Source organism: Acomys minous (genome assembly GCF_964271855.1).
Source record: "Acomys minous genome assembly, chromosome: 16".
Taxonomy (NCBI): domain Eukaryota; kingdom Metazoa; phylum Chordata; class Mammalia; order Rodentia; family Muridae; genus Acomys; species Acomys minous.
In genome coordinates, this window is record NC_140498.1 from 84,888,198 (window position 1) to 84,900,288 (window position 12,091).

General features: G+C 48.8%; 1 long non-coding RNA gene across 1 annotated transcript in view; it reads right to left on the reverse strand.

The window, feature by feature from the left end:
- Positions 1–12,091, reverse strand: part of LOC311586149 — a 29,214-nt gene that overhangs the window by 10,100 nt on the left and 7,023 nt on the right. The window contains exon 2 of the long non-coding RNA XR_014775462.1: positions 6,425–6,571. This is a non-coding gene — a long non-coding RNA (uncharacterized lncRNA). The remainder of the gene's footprint in view (positions 1–6,424; positions 6,572–12,091) is intronic.

Genomic DNA, 12,091 nt, shown 5'->3' on the forward strand with positions numbered 1-12,091 from the left:
ACAGTTTGGTAATTCCTGGGAAAGCAGAATGTAAGAGCTCAGTGGCAAAGTACAGTACATAGCACTGATTTGCCCCTGGACCCCCAAAAGAAGAACAAGAGTTACCATGTGACCTAGCAAGTCCTAGACATTTGTCCAAAAGAAATGGAAGCAGGTGCAGAGACACACACAAGCATCCCCACTATCTGTTGTAAGAGCTACAAGGTGGAAACTCAGATTGTGCTCGGTGTATGCAGTGGAAAATAATTCAGCCACAGCATGGATGGCTTCTAAACTATGCAAGTCAGAGGGGAAGACACTAGACACCCTAGGCACAGAATGTCAGGTAGCCTAGGATTCCTTTCCAATTATTCTAAGTCCCTAAGACTGCCACCCCCTCTCCCTGTCTGCCCAGAGCAGTTGACAGAACCCAGGGCCTTGAACATACCAGACAAATTTTGGTTTGTTTTTTCAAGACAGGGTTTCTCTGTGTAGTCCTGACTGTCCTGGACTCACTCTGTAGACCAGGCTAGCCTCGAACTCACAGAGATCTGCCTGTCTCTGCCTCCGAGAGTGCTGGAATTAATGTCATCCACCACTACCAACTTGGGCAAGTTTTGTTTTGTTTGAGACAGGGCCTTCTGAGCTCTGGAATTCCAGGTGTGAGCCACCACATCCAGCTTTATGTATGATTTTTATCTGTTCTATTCTGAATCTTCAAAGCTATAGAGGGAGAAAGCAAAATAGTAGCTGCCAGGAACAGGGAGGGAGAAAACGGGGAATGACTGCTTAACAGAGACAAGGGAGTTATGGGATGGTGAGTTTTCAGACTAGAGACCTGTGGCTGCAGGCACGTGATCACCTCACACTGAGGACTTTTGAGCTTTAAAATAGTATGAGATTTTCATCTCATGAAGAGGGGAAAACTTAGCCGGGCATGGTGATACACACCTTTAATCCAAGCACTTGGGAGGCAGAGGCAGGTGGATTGCTTAGTTCAAGGCCAGCCTGGTCTACAAAGTGAGTCCAGGACAACCAAGGCTACACAGAGAGACCCTGTCTTGAGGGGAAACTTGGGCTGGAGAGATGGCTCAGCGGTTAAGAGCACTGTCTGTTCTTCCGGAGGTTCTGAGTTCAATTCCCAGCAACCACATGGTGACTCATAAACATCTGTAATGAGATCTGGTGCCCTCTTCCAGTGTGCAGGCATAACACTGTATATGTAATAAATAAATCTTAAAAAGGGGGGACATTTAAAAAAAGAAAGAAGAAGATGAGACCATCATCGACGTATATGCCTGCCATGCTAGTACTCAGGAAGCAGAGGTAGGAGGCTGGCTGGAGGTTTGAGGCCACGTTAAGTCTACATAGTAATATAGTGAGTTCTGCCTTATGGTAAGACTGCCTTTAAAAAGAAAGAAAGAGAGAGAGAGAGAGAGAGAGAGAGAGAGAGAGACAGACAGAAAGAAAGAAAGAAAGAAAGAAAGAAAGAAAGAAAAAGTGAGCCGGACGTGGTGGTGCACGCCTTTAATCCCAGCACTCGGGAGGCAGAGGCAGGCAGAGCTCTGTGAGTTTGAGGCCAGCCTGGTCTACAAAGCAAGTCCAGGACAGCCAGGGCTACACAGAGAAACCCTGTCTCAGGAAGAAAAAGAAAAGAAAAGAAAAATAAAAAAATATATTACTAGAGACATCTATCTTGTCCAGGAACAGTGAGGTCAAAGGTCATGAGGCAGGAAGAGCTGGGGCATCTGTGGGGCAGGCAATGACATTGGATAGAAGGTGGAGGGGATGTGAGGGAGAAAAAGACAGGAAGGTGGTGGGGCAGGGACCTGTGGGCCACCTGGAGGTGGCTTTTAATATAGAAAGGCAGAGGGAGGGCATTGGAAGGTTTTGGTCAGGGCATGACAATCCCACATTCTGCTGTGGTGAATGTAGTGAACAGGGGCGGAGAGAGGCCTCACCTTCTTGCTGAACTGGCCCTGTGCTTACTACCGTATTTGTCTATGAAGAAATGTGCCCCGAGTGAGCACTCAGGAAGTCCTGCTGTTATTTATAACTGGAGGAGCCTTGTGAGTTGAAACTGCTTTGACACATTTCAAGGAATTATGTACAGAAAGTGTTGAGGGAGCCAGGACTCGGGGCAGCAGCAGACGCACCACAGATACAAGGCAGAGACCCTTACCTGTTCTGGCAACAGATCAGCAGTGGGCACACCACAGAGATGAGGGATTCTGTTAGGCAGGCAGCTTGAGGCTTTGCTGACAAGGCCTGCCCCAGTTCCCAGACCTCTGACCCTCAGGTATCTGACAAGTTTTCTAGACAAGGCTTAGAGAAAGGGAAAGTTTTCTCTAAGCAGGCGCCTGGCTTCCTGCTGGTGACAACAGCACACTAACTGTGGTGTCTCTGCAGAGCAGGAAGGTTGCTGATCCAGGAACACCCGGAATGTATGCTCTAGCACCCCGCCTCCTCCAGGTCGCCTTCTTTTCTTACTTTCACAGCTAGTCTCTGGATTATTTAGCCTTTATTGCTTCCCTCACACGGTGCTTGCTCTCTTAGCATGTTTCTCAAAGACAGAGGCTCAGGCTCTCTCAGAGGGCTCGTCCTTGCTCATAGCAGGTGCTCACACTATAACCTCTTGGGGATCAACTCCTCTCTGTCCTCCTGGCTAGCTCCTGCCGGGTATTTCCACACCTCCTCACACTCACTGAGGAGCAAACCTGTTCTCCTCCCACACAAGTGCATCTGAGGTAATGGAGTCGTGTGGCAGTCGCTCAAGCTGAAAATAGTCCAGGCGTCTGAACGGACTCCTCCCTTTCTTCAGGCCCCAGAATTCATCTCCTGGCAGGAGCTGACTGTGTCAATCATTCTGCTTCCTGAGAGGATCCTGTTTCCTCACGGCCTCTGCCCTACCTAGATCTGAATTACTCTCTCATGTGAGGATCAGCCATCTCACCCTTGGGCTCTGCTCTCCACAATCAGGCTTTCAGGTTTGTTTGTTTTTTACCCTACACTTTTTAAATTTACTGTATATATGTGTTTTGTATGTACTTGTTTGTATGTGTACACATGTATGTGTGTGTACGTGTGCAGGTCAGAGGACAATTCTGTGGAATTCTCTTTCCACAGTGGAATCTGGGGATTGAACTCAGGTTGTAACAAGCACTTTAGCCAATGAGCCAGCTCACTTGCACTCCACCTTATTTTTGAGGCAGTGTCTCTCACTGAGAGTTTACCAGTTCCTGTAGACTGGCTGGTCAGCAAGCCCCAAGGACCCTCCTATTCCCACCTCTCAGAGAGCCACGAGTGCCTTTTATAAGAGTGCTGGGGACCTGAGCTCGGTTTTCACGTGTGCAGTCCATGTTTCACCAGCTGAGCCATCTTCCCAACCTCTAGATTACTTTTCAGAGCAGTTTCAGACTTAAGGAAGAGATGATAAAGCTAGTTCAGAAAGTTCCTATCCACTCCACGCCATTTTCCTCTCCCTCTCTCCTTCCCTCTTTTTACAGCTCTGGGGTGGACCCAGCCTCCTGTCTCTGAGCTGCATTTCCTAGACTTTCCTAGTCTTCACGGCTTTGTGTGTGTGTGTGTGTGTGTATACTCGAACACTCTTGGGTGGATCTGTGTCTGGGCACATGTGTGCCTGTGGAGAGCAGAGTTGACATCAAGTATCTTCCTCTTTGATGTTACTTTTGTTTTGAGACAGGTCCTCTAGCTGAACCTGGATCCCTGTTTGGGCTTGGCTGGCCAGTGAGACCCTATCTTAGCCCTGATCACCTAGGTTAGATCTAAGCTGCCATACCCAGCTTTTACATGGGCGCAGGGGATTAGAACTCAGGGCCTCATTCCCGCACAACAGGCACTTTGCACACTGTGCCGCCTCCCAGCCCCCCTTCTTGACATTTTACCAGCACTTTACTTATCTCACACCCTACATGGCACGTCTGTTACAATTAATGAGACTTCAAGTAAAGGCTAGAGTTTGTTTGGATTTTGGACTTCCTCAGTTTCCCCATTTTGGTCTGTTGTCCTAGCACCAGGATACCACACATTTAGTCCATGTCTCTCCTTACACTTCTTTTTGCTATTTCTTGAACTTTTTTTTTTCCTTTGCCAGGGTGGATAGTGTCTAATGTAGCCCAGGCTGGCCTTGAACTCACTGTGTAACTAAGGATGACCTTGAACTCCTGACCCTCCTGTCTTCACCTGCTAAATGGTAAGATTACAGGTATGCACAACCATGTCTGGTTTTGTGTAGTTCTAGGAATCTAACTCAGGACTTTGTGCATACTAGGCAAGTACTGAAGCAACTGCATGGTTTGCTTGCTTGTTTCAACTGAGGCACGGTCTCATTCTAGTCCTGCCTGGCCTCGAACTCCTAGCAATCTTCCTTCCTCGGTGCTATGACTGTGGTCATGTGCCAGCACACCCAGCATCAGAGGCCTCTGAGTTTTGAGGTGCACCCATCAAGGCTTTGGATCTGTCCCCTGGTTCTCTGCATCAGCCTGGGAGGGCAGGTTTTAGAAGGAAGTACCATCTGTCTTATCAAAGGTTCAGACAGATGCCAGCCCTCAGGAGGTGATGGAGGAGGATCGTAAGCTGAAAGTCATCCTCAACTACAGAGTGAGTTTAAGGCCAACTTAGGGTACACAAGACCCTGACTCCAAAACAAAACAACGCAGTCTTCAGCCCTCCCCTCACGGAGCTTCTCTCCCTGCTCCCCATACCGCGCTCTTGGAAGAAAGTCTCCATGCCCCGCCCATACCTAGGCCAGTGAGTCATGAGAAGCTCTGGCTGAAAATCAGGTCCGCCCAGTCCTGGCCCACGCCCTTCACTTCTCGATGCGCCTGGCTGAGCTGACCTCCTGGGCCTCACATGCCCTGACACCGGGCCCACTGTGGCCTCATCTCCTGCCACTTCCCTGTTAGTCACTGCCCTCCGGCACACTGCCTTCCTTGTCCCTCGATGTGGTCTTGCCTCTAGGCTTGCACCCAGCCTCACCCTCTGCCTCGAACCACTTCCGCTTCCTACCCAGTCTGCTTTGGCCAGCTTCTGTGTACGGTCATTCAGGTTACAGCACGGACATCGCCTCTGCTGAAGATGTCAGGAGAATGCAGGGCTTCTGGGAGCCCTCAACATAGCCAGTAACACGCATGCATGCGCGCGCGCACGCACACACACACACACACACACACACACACACACACACGCATACAGGCATTCCCATCCACCCACTCAGCTCCCAGTGCTAAGTCTTGTAGCGTGCACAGCAAAGGTGCCTTTGAACACAACCAGTGGTGCACTGTAGTGGCCCCTAACAAAGGGCTGAGAGTGAGAATGTCTCCTAGACTTCTCCTTGAAAGACTGAAGAGAGGGCTACATAGGAGTTCTAGGCTAGCCAAGGCCAAAGAATAAGACCCTCTCTCTCTCTCTCTCTCTCTCTCTCTCTCTCTCTCTCTCTCTCTGTGTGTGTGTGTGTGTGTGTCTGTCTGTCTGTCTGTCTGTCTGTCTCTGTCTCTGTCTCTTTGGTTTTTCAAGACAGGGTTTCTCTGTGTAGCCCTAGCTGTCCTGGATTCACTTTGTAGACCAGGCTAGCCCAGAACTCACAGATATCTTGCTAGCATTGGGTATGACTCTCACTAACACACACACACATACACACACACACACACACACACACACGCACACACACACGCACACATGCACACACACACATGCACACAGAGACAGAGACACTGAGACACAGAGACAGAGAAAGAGAGAATGAATAGTCAAAAGCCAGGAGTGGTTGCACACATCTGCAGGTTGAGGCAGGATAACTGCTTTGAATCGGAGGCCTTCTGGAGTCCACTGATAGTAGTACCAAGCCAGCTAAAAATGTAAGATGGGAATGGCGGCACACGTCTGTAACCCCACACTTGTAAGGTGGAGGCAGGGAGACCAGGATTTCAAAGGAGGCTTTTTCTTCATAGCAAAAATAAGGCCAGTCTGAGTTACCTGGGATCCAGTCTCAAAAAAAGCAAAATAAAAATGAAATAGGAGGCTGGATGGGGTGGCACACGCCTTTAATCTCAGCATTGTGAGGCAGAGGCAGGCAAAACTCTGTGAGTCCAAGGGCAGTCTGCTCTACACAGTAGTCTCAGGACAGCCAGGGCTATGTAGAGAGACTCTATCTTAAACAAAACAAAACAAAATAATCATTTTTAAAAACATAAGTACAGGACTGGAGAGATGGCTCAGAGGTTAAGGACACTGACTGGTCCTCCAGAGGTCCTGAGTTCAAATCCCAGCAACCACAGGCGGCTCACAACCATCTATAATGTGATCTGATGCCGTCTTCTGGCCTGCAGGTGTATATCCAGATAGAACACTGTATCCATAATGAAAAAATCTTTTTTAAAAAACATAAGTACACATAAAAATAAAATAGGAAAAAGTTACCAGTTACCAAGGCAGGAAGATTTGCATCATAAGCAGCAGCCACATCCAGAGCCGGCGGGCACTTGGTCATCAGTTTCCTGAATACCCCTGAGGGGACTGCAGTGGCTCCAGCCTCAGGGGATGAGTAAGAAGTTTATTTTGATGCTGGACCAACCTGGAAAATAAAGCAAATGGGGAAGTTCTTGCTACAGCCCTGCCTGCCCACCATACACCTCAGATGGTTGTCTGGGGCCAGGGCCTAGACATGTGTGGTGGTTATGACAGTACCATCCCTGAGTTGGCAGAAACAATTGTACACACTCCCCCAGAAGCAAGATCACTCATTCTAGGTCTGAGGGCACCCCAGAAGCACTTTTTTGTTTGTTTTTGTTTTTTGAGACAGGGTTTCTCTGTGTAGCCCTGGCTGTCCTGGACTCACTTTGTAGACCAGGCTGGCCTCGAACTCACAGGGATCCGCCTGCCTCTGCCTCCCGAGTGCTGGGATTAAAGGCTTGTGCCACCACTGCCCAGCCAGAAGTACTTTTCAAAGGCGCACACGCATCTGAAGAAAATCTGCCAGCTCTGCCTTGGGGGCAGCTCCAGGGCTTCATGACTTGGGATACAGTCCCCACTGTGACACATGAAGGATGCAGAGTTAGCCAGCTAAGTGTCAGACATCCAGTCTCTGGGAAGTAATTAGTTTAGGAAGGCCCACGAAAGTGGAGTCCCCGTAGTTGAATCCTGACGGCTTTATCAACAGTGGGACAGACCATAAGGATCACACAGGTATATGCACTGTCTCTTGCCACATGGTGCCCTGTGCTTCTCCCAAGATACTTTGTTATATTAATGGAAAACGTAGAATATGCTGGGTGCCCACATAAGGGAATGAGACAACCTGAGCAGAGCCGGGCCACACGAAGCCCAGGACTGAGAATCTCCAACACAGACTCTAAGGCGACGATGCTTAAATGTTTACAGCAGTGACTGCCAGCTGGCTCTGCTTGTTTGTTTGGAGACAGTGTTCTGTGAAGCTCACCCTGTCCTCAGACTCCCTGTGTACCTGATGCTGATCCTCTTGCTCCCACCCCTCCCCCACCCCACCCCCACCAGCCCCAGTGCTGGGACCACAGCACTCCAGACAAGGACGTTAGATCACTAGGTGCTCTTCCAGAGGACCCTGGTTTAGTGGCTCGTAACTGTTAGATTCATTTCCAGGAGACCTAATGCCCTCTTCTGGCTTCTGTGGGCACCTGTTCTCACACAGACATATATAAATACAGACAAAACATTTGTACACATAAACAAAATACAGAAAATACCAGAGTAAAAGAATAAAAGCCTGCAGATTGCAGGAGAAATTATGTTCTATATTGGTTGCAAGTTCCGGGCAGACAGATGGAGAAGGCAGACAGACAGACAGCATGGGGCAGAAGAAAGCTGATGACTCAGAGCTCATCCTAGACCCAATGACAGGCAGCTTCCAGATCTCCATAAGGCCAGAGTCTTGCTGAAAGACTGCACCAGTGCTGGAAGGGTCTTTGAATGTGGGCCCGGCCTCTGCCCTCCCCCTCCAATGTGGGCGTCCAGGGGCACGAAGCCCCCTCTCTGCCTGAGGCAGCACGCAGTGGGAACCGGTCCCCCTCATGGAAGCCTGTCAGCCTGCTGGCAGTCCTCCCTGCCAGATGTCCTTGACCCACTGTTCCGCCTCTGTCGGCCTGCCTCCGCCTCCCCGCTTATCTGACAGGCAAGGGAGGAATGTTGCCCGGCTACTCAGCTGCTACCAGCCCTGCTTGCAGCCTCAGATCTTCCAAATCCTTCCCCTGCAGCAAAAGGAATCGCTCCACCTGTGTCAGAGCTTTCTCTACTGAATCAAAAGGAACACTTTGACTTTAGAAAAACCAGCCAACCACCACTGCAACTGAGAGGGTCTGAAAGAACAGATTAGAAACAGCTCAAGATGCCGGGCGTGGTGGCGCACGCCTGGAATCCCAGCACTCGGGAGGTAGAGGCAGGTGGATCTCTGTGAGTTCGAGGCCAGCCTGGTCTATGAAGAGAGTACAGGACAGCCAAGGCTACACAGAGAAACCCTGTCTCAATAAAACAAACAAAAACACCAAAAAACCAAAAACCAGAAAGAAAAAGAAAGAAAGAAATTAACTTATGACAGTTTCATTCTAAGGCTTGTGGTCCCAACTAAGTGCCAAGGACACACATCAGATCAGCTTCTAAAGGCGAACTGGTCATCACACACATGTTTTTCTGTAAGGAGAATGTTTTATTTTTACATAAAAGACAAGACAGTCTCGCTTTGCCGATGGGGACACTGGGCCTATGAATCAAAGTGAAGAAGTCTCATGGATGGAAACTCAGCACCTGGGAACTTGAGGCAGGAGGACTGCAGTAAGTCTGAAGCTAGCCTGGTTTACATAGTGAGTTCCAGGTCAGCCTGAGCTACAGTGAGAGACCCTGTCTCAAAGCCAAAAAGGAAATGACCAAGTAAAACACCACACACACAGAGGAATGCACCCTCCCAACTGTGTGTGTGTGTGTGTGTGTGTTTGTGTGTTGGCAGTTGGCCATTTTCCTTTTTCAGGTGCGTATGTGCACAAGTACAGGTGCCTTCAGGAGCTGCACGTGTCAGGCCCTGGTAGCTGGAGCTACAGAGCTGCCCAGTACAGGGAACTGAAGAGCAGCCACTGCTCCTTACTTCTGAGCCATCCCTGTTGTCCCTATCGCACACTTCCTCACCCCGGTATGTAAACTTTAGGATGAAGCGGGGCCTGTTCTGTTTACGGCATGGTTCTATCTCTAGACAACTCCCAGCTTCAGAAGCTGCTCAGTAAAGGTTTATGAGGTGATGGACGAGTGAAAGCGCACAGGTGGGAGGAGGAAGGCAAAGTGGAGCAGGTGTCAGATACCTCTTGGCTATACATTTTCTCCCCTAGTGAAAATGCTACATCATGTCAGGCATGGTGTTGCACGCCTTTAATCCCAGCACTTGGGAGGCAGAGACAGGTAGATCTCTGTGAGTCTGAGGCTAGCCTGGTCTACAAAGCGAGTCCATAACAGCCAGAACTTCAAGAGAAACACCCTGTCTTGAAAAACAAACAAATGAAAAAAACCCAACAACAAAAAAGAGGGGCTGCCTTATGCCATCTACCCCGAATCTGTTCTTTCCCTCAAACTACAGAGTTTCGTGGGGTGTGTGTACGTGTGTAGCTTAACGTGTGCATGTGTGTGATGTGCGTGCCCACACCATAGCATGCATGCGCAGGTGTGAGGGCAACTTTCCAGACTTTGTTCTCTTCCTCCACCATGGGAGATGGAGATCAAGCTCAGGATGTCGAGCACGTACAGCCAGCCCTTTTCTAGCTGAGCTAGCTTGTCAGCCTTCGCTGCTGTTTTTGTTTGTTTGTTTGTTTGTTTGTTTTCAAGACAGGGTTTCTCTGTGTAGCCTTGGCTGTCCTGGACTCGCTTTGTAGACCAGGCTGGCCTCGAACTCACAGGGATCCGCCTGCCTCTGCCTCCCGAGTGCTGGGATTACAGGCGTGCGCCACCACCGCCCGGCTTCATTTTGCTTTTGAGTCAGTGACCAGCCTTGAGGTGAGTTTACAGGTTTCTGTTGTTGCTTTGGGCTTCTAGTACTTTCCATACATGTTTTCATAATGCTAAACTGTAGGGAAAGAGTATGACAGGGGGAAAAAAAAAGAATGTGGCAGAATGCCCACCACTTTGCGGCGGGCAGGCTTCTGGGACGCTGAGGGCAGGACGGAAGGGTGAGGGGTGCAGGCAGCTGAAGCATGAGATGCCTAAGGATCAACACTGGCAGAGCCACTTCAGGAAGAGCTGTGAGGTGTCATGAAATAAACTCACATCCTTACACCTTCCCTGCCTGAGACATGCAAAATTTCACAGTGGTTAGAATGTTCCAGATTTAGTGCCTGAATTAACACCTTCTGTTGGAAAGAATCTTCACTTAAAAAATGGTATGGAATTAAAACAATAATAGTGAGAGAAAACCTAAACTACTTGCTGTCTCACTAAGGAAAATGGAAGTTGGACTCAGTGATGCAGGTCTATGATCCCCATTATTCAGGAGGCTGAGGCAGGAGGACGGCAAGTTTAAGGTCAGCCTTGGGCAACTTAGTGAAACTGTCTCAAACATAAAAAATGCAGAGAGATGGCTCAGTGGTCAAGAGAACTTCCTGCCTGTCCAGAGGAAGGGCAGCTCACAGCCACCCGTAACTCCAGCTCCAGGGGATCTAACCCCCTCTGCTGGCCTCCAACGGCAGTTCTACTCATGTGGAGATACCCCACACAGATAATAATTAAAAATAATAAATTAGCGCACATCTTTAATCCCAGCACTCAGGAGGCAGAGGCCAGCCTAGTCTATAAAGGGAGTTCAGGACAGCCAAGACTACACAGAGAAACCCTGTCTTGAAACTAAATAAATAAATAAATAAATAAAATAATTAAACATTTTTAAACGGAGTAGCTGGGGATGTGGTAGTTCCTTTGCTAGCATGCTTGCCTAGGATGCAGGAAGCTCTGGGTTTGATGCTTAGCATCATATAAAAAATAAGCGCAGTGGCATATGCCTAATCTCAGCATGCTGAGGTCTCAAGACATGAGGGTTATAAATTCAAAGTCATTTTTTTTTTCAAATTGGAGGCCAGCCTGTGACAGATGAGACCTTGTCTTAGCTCAAGGTCCTGGATTTGACTTTCACACCAGGGAGAGAAAAAAAAAAAGTATCCTTCACATGTCATCAGGAAAAAGCTAAAGAAATCTAACAGAGTCAACACCATTGTGATATTGGTTGGCTATCCATGGCAAATGTATAAAATATTTATAAAATATTGACATTAAGTCAAAAGGTGAGGGGATAGAGATAGATGGAATGCTCTACGTTATCTTCTGGATGTTGCTGCCTATCTAAAAGTGTTCTAAAAAAGTAAGGCCGAGTGTGGTGGCTCATGCTCACAGCTCAGGAGGCAGAGGCAGGAGGATCACTTCAAATATGAAGTCCGTGTGGTTTAAACAGCAAGGCCCCATTCCAGAAAGTACAGTACGATACACTCTACCTGCTGGGTGTGATAGCTCATGCTTATACTTCTAGCTCAAGGGAGGCTGAGGCAGGAGATTTGAAAGTTCAAAGCCAGGCTGACTATACAGCAAGACCCTGTCCCAAGAAAACAACAAGCATGGGCTTGTGAGACGGTGGTTTGCTGGGTAAAGACGCTTAACAAGCTGGAGGAGCTGGGTTCTGTCCCTGAGACCCCCACGGCAGAAGGAAGAGAACCCATTCCTGGGACTCCCATCTATGCATCCACACTCCCACCTCAACAATGTCCATCATTCAGTGTAACCAAAGAGCAAAGAATTTTGCCGGGCGTGGTGGCGCACGCCTTTAGTCCCAGCACTCAGGGGGCAGAGGCAGGTGGATCGCTGTGAGTTCGAGGCCAGCCTGGTCTACAAAGTGAGTCCAGGACAGCCAAGGCTACACAGAGAAACCCTGTCTTGAAAAACACAGAAGAAAAAAATTACCATACAAAACAGTGGGCTTCATTATGACATTTTCCGACATCTATTTCCCATTCTTTCCCCACAGCCATTCCCTGCCTTGTTCCCGCACCCCCTTACTGCTCGTCCCCCTCAACACATATGCTCCCCCTCTACTGTTACATGT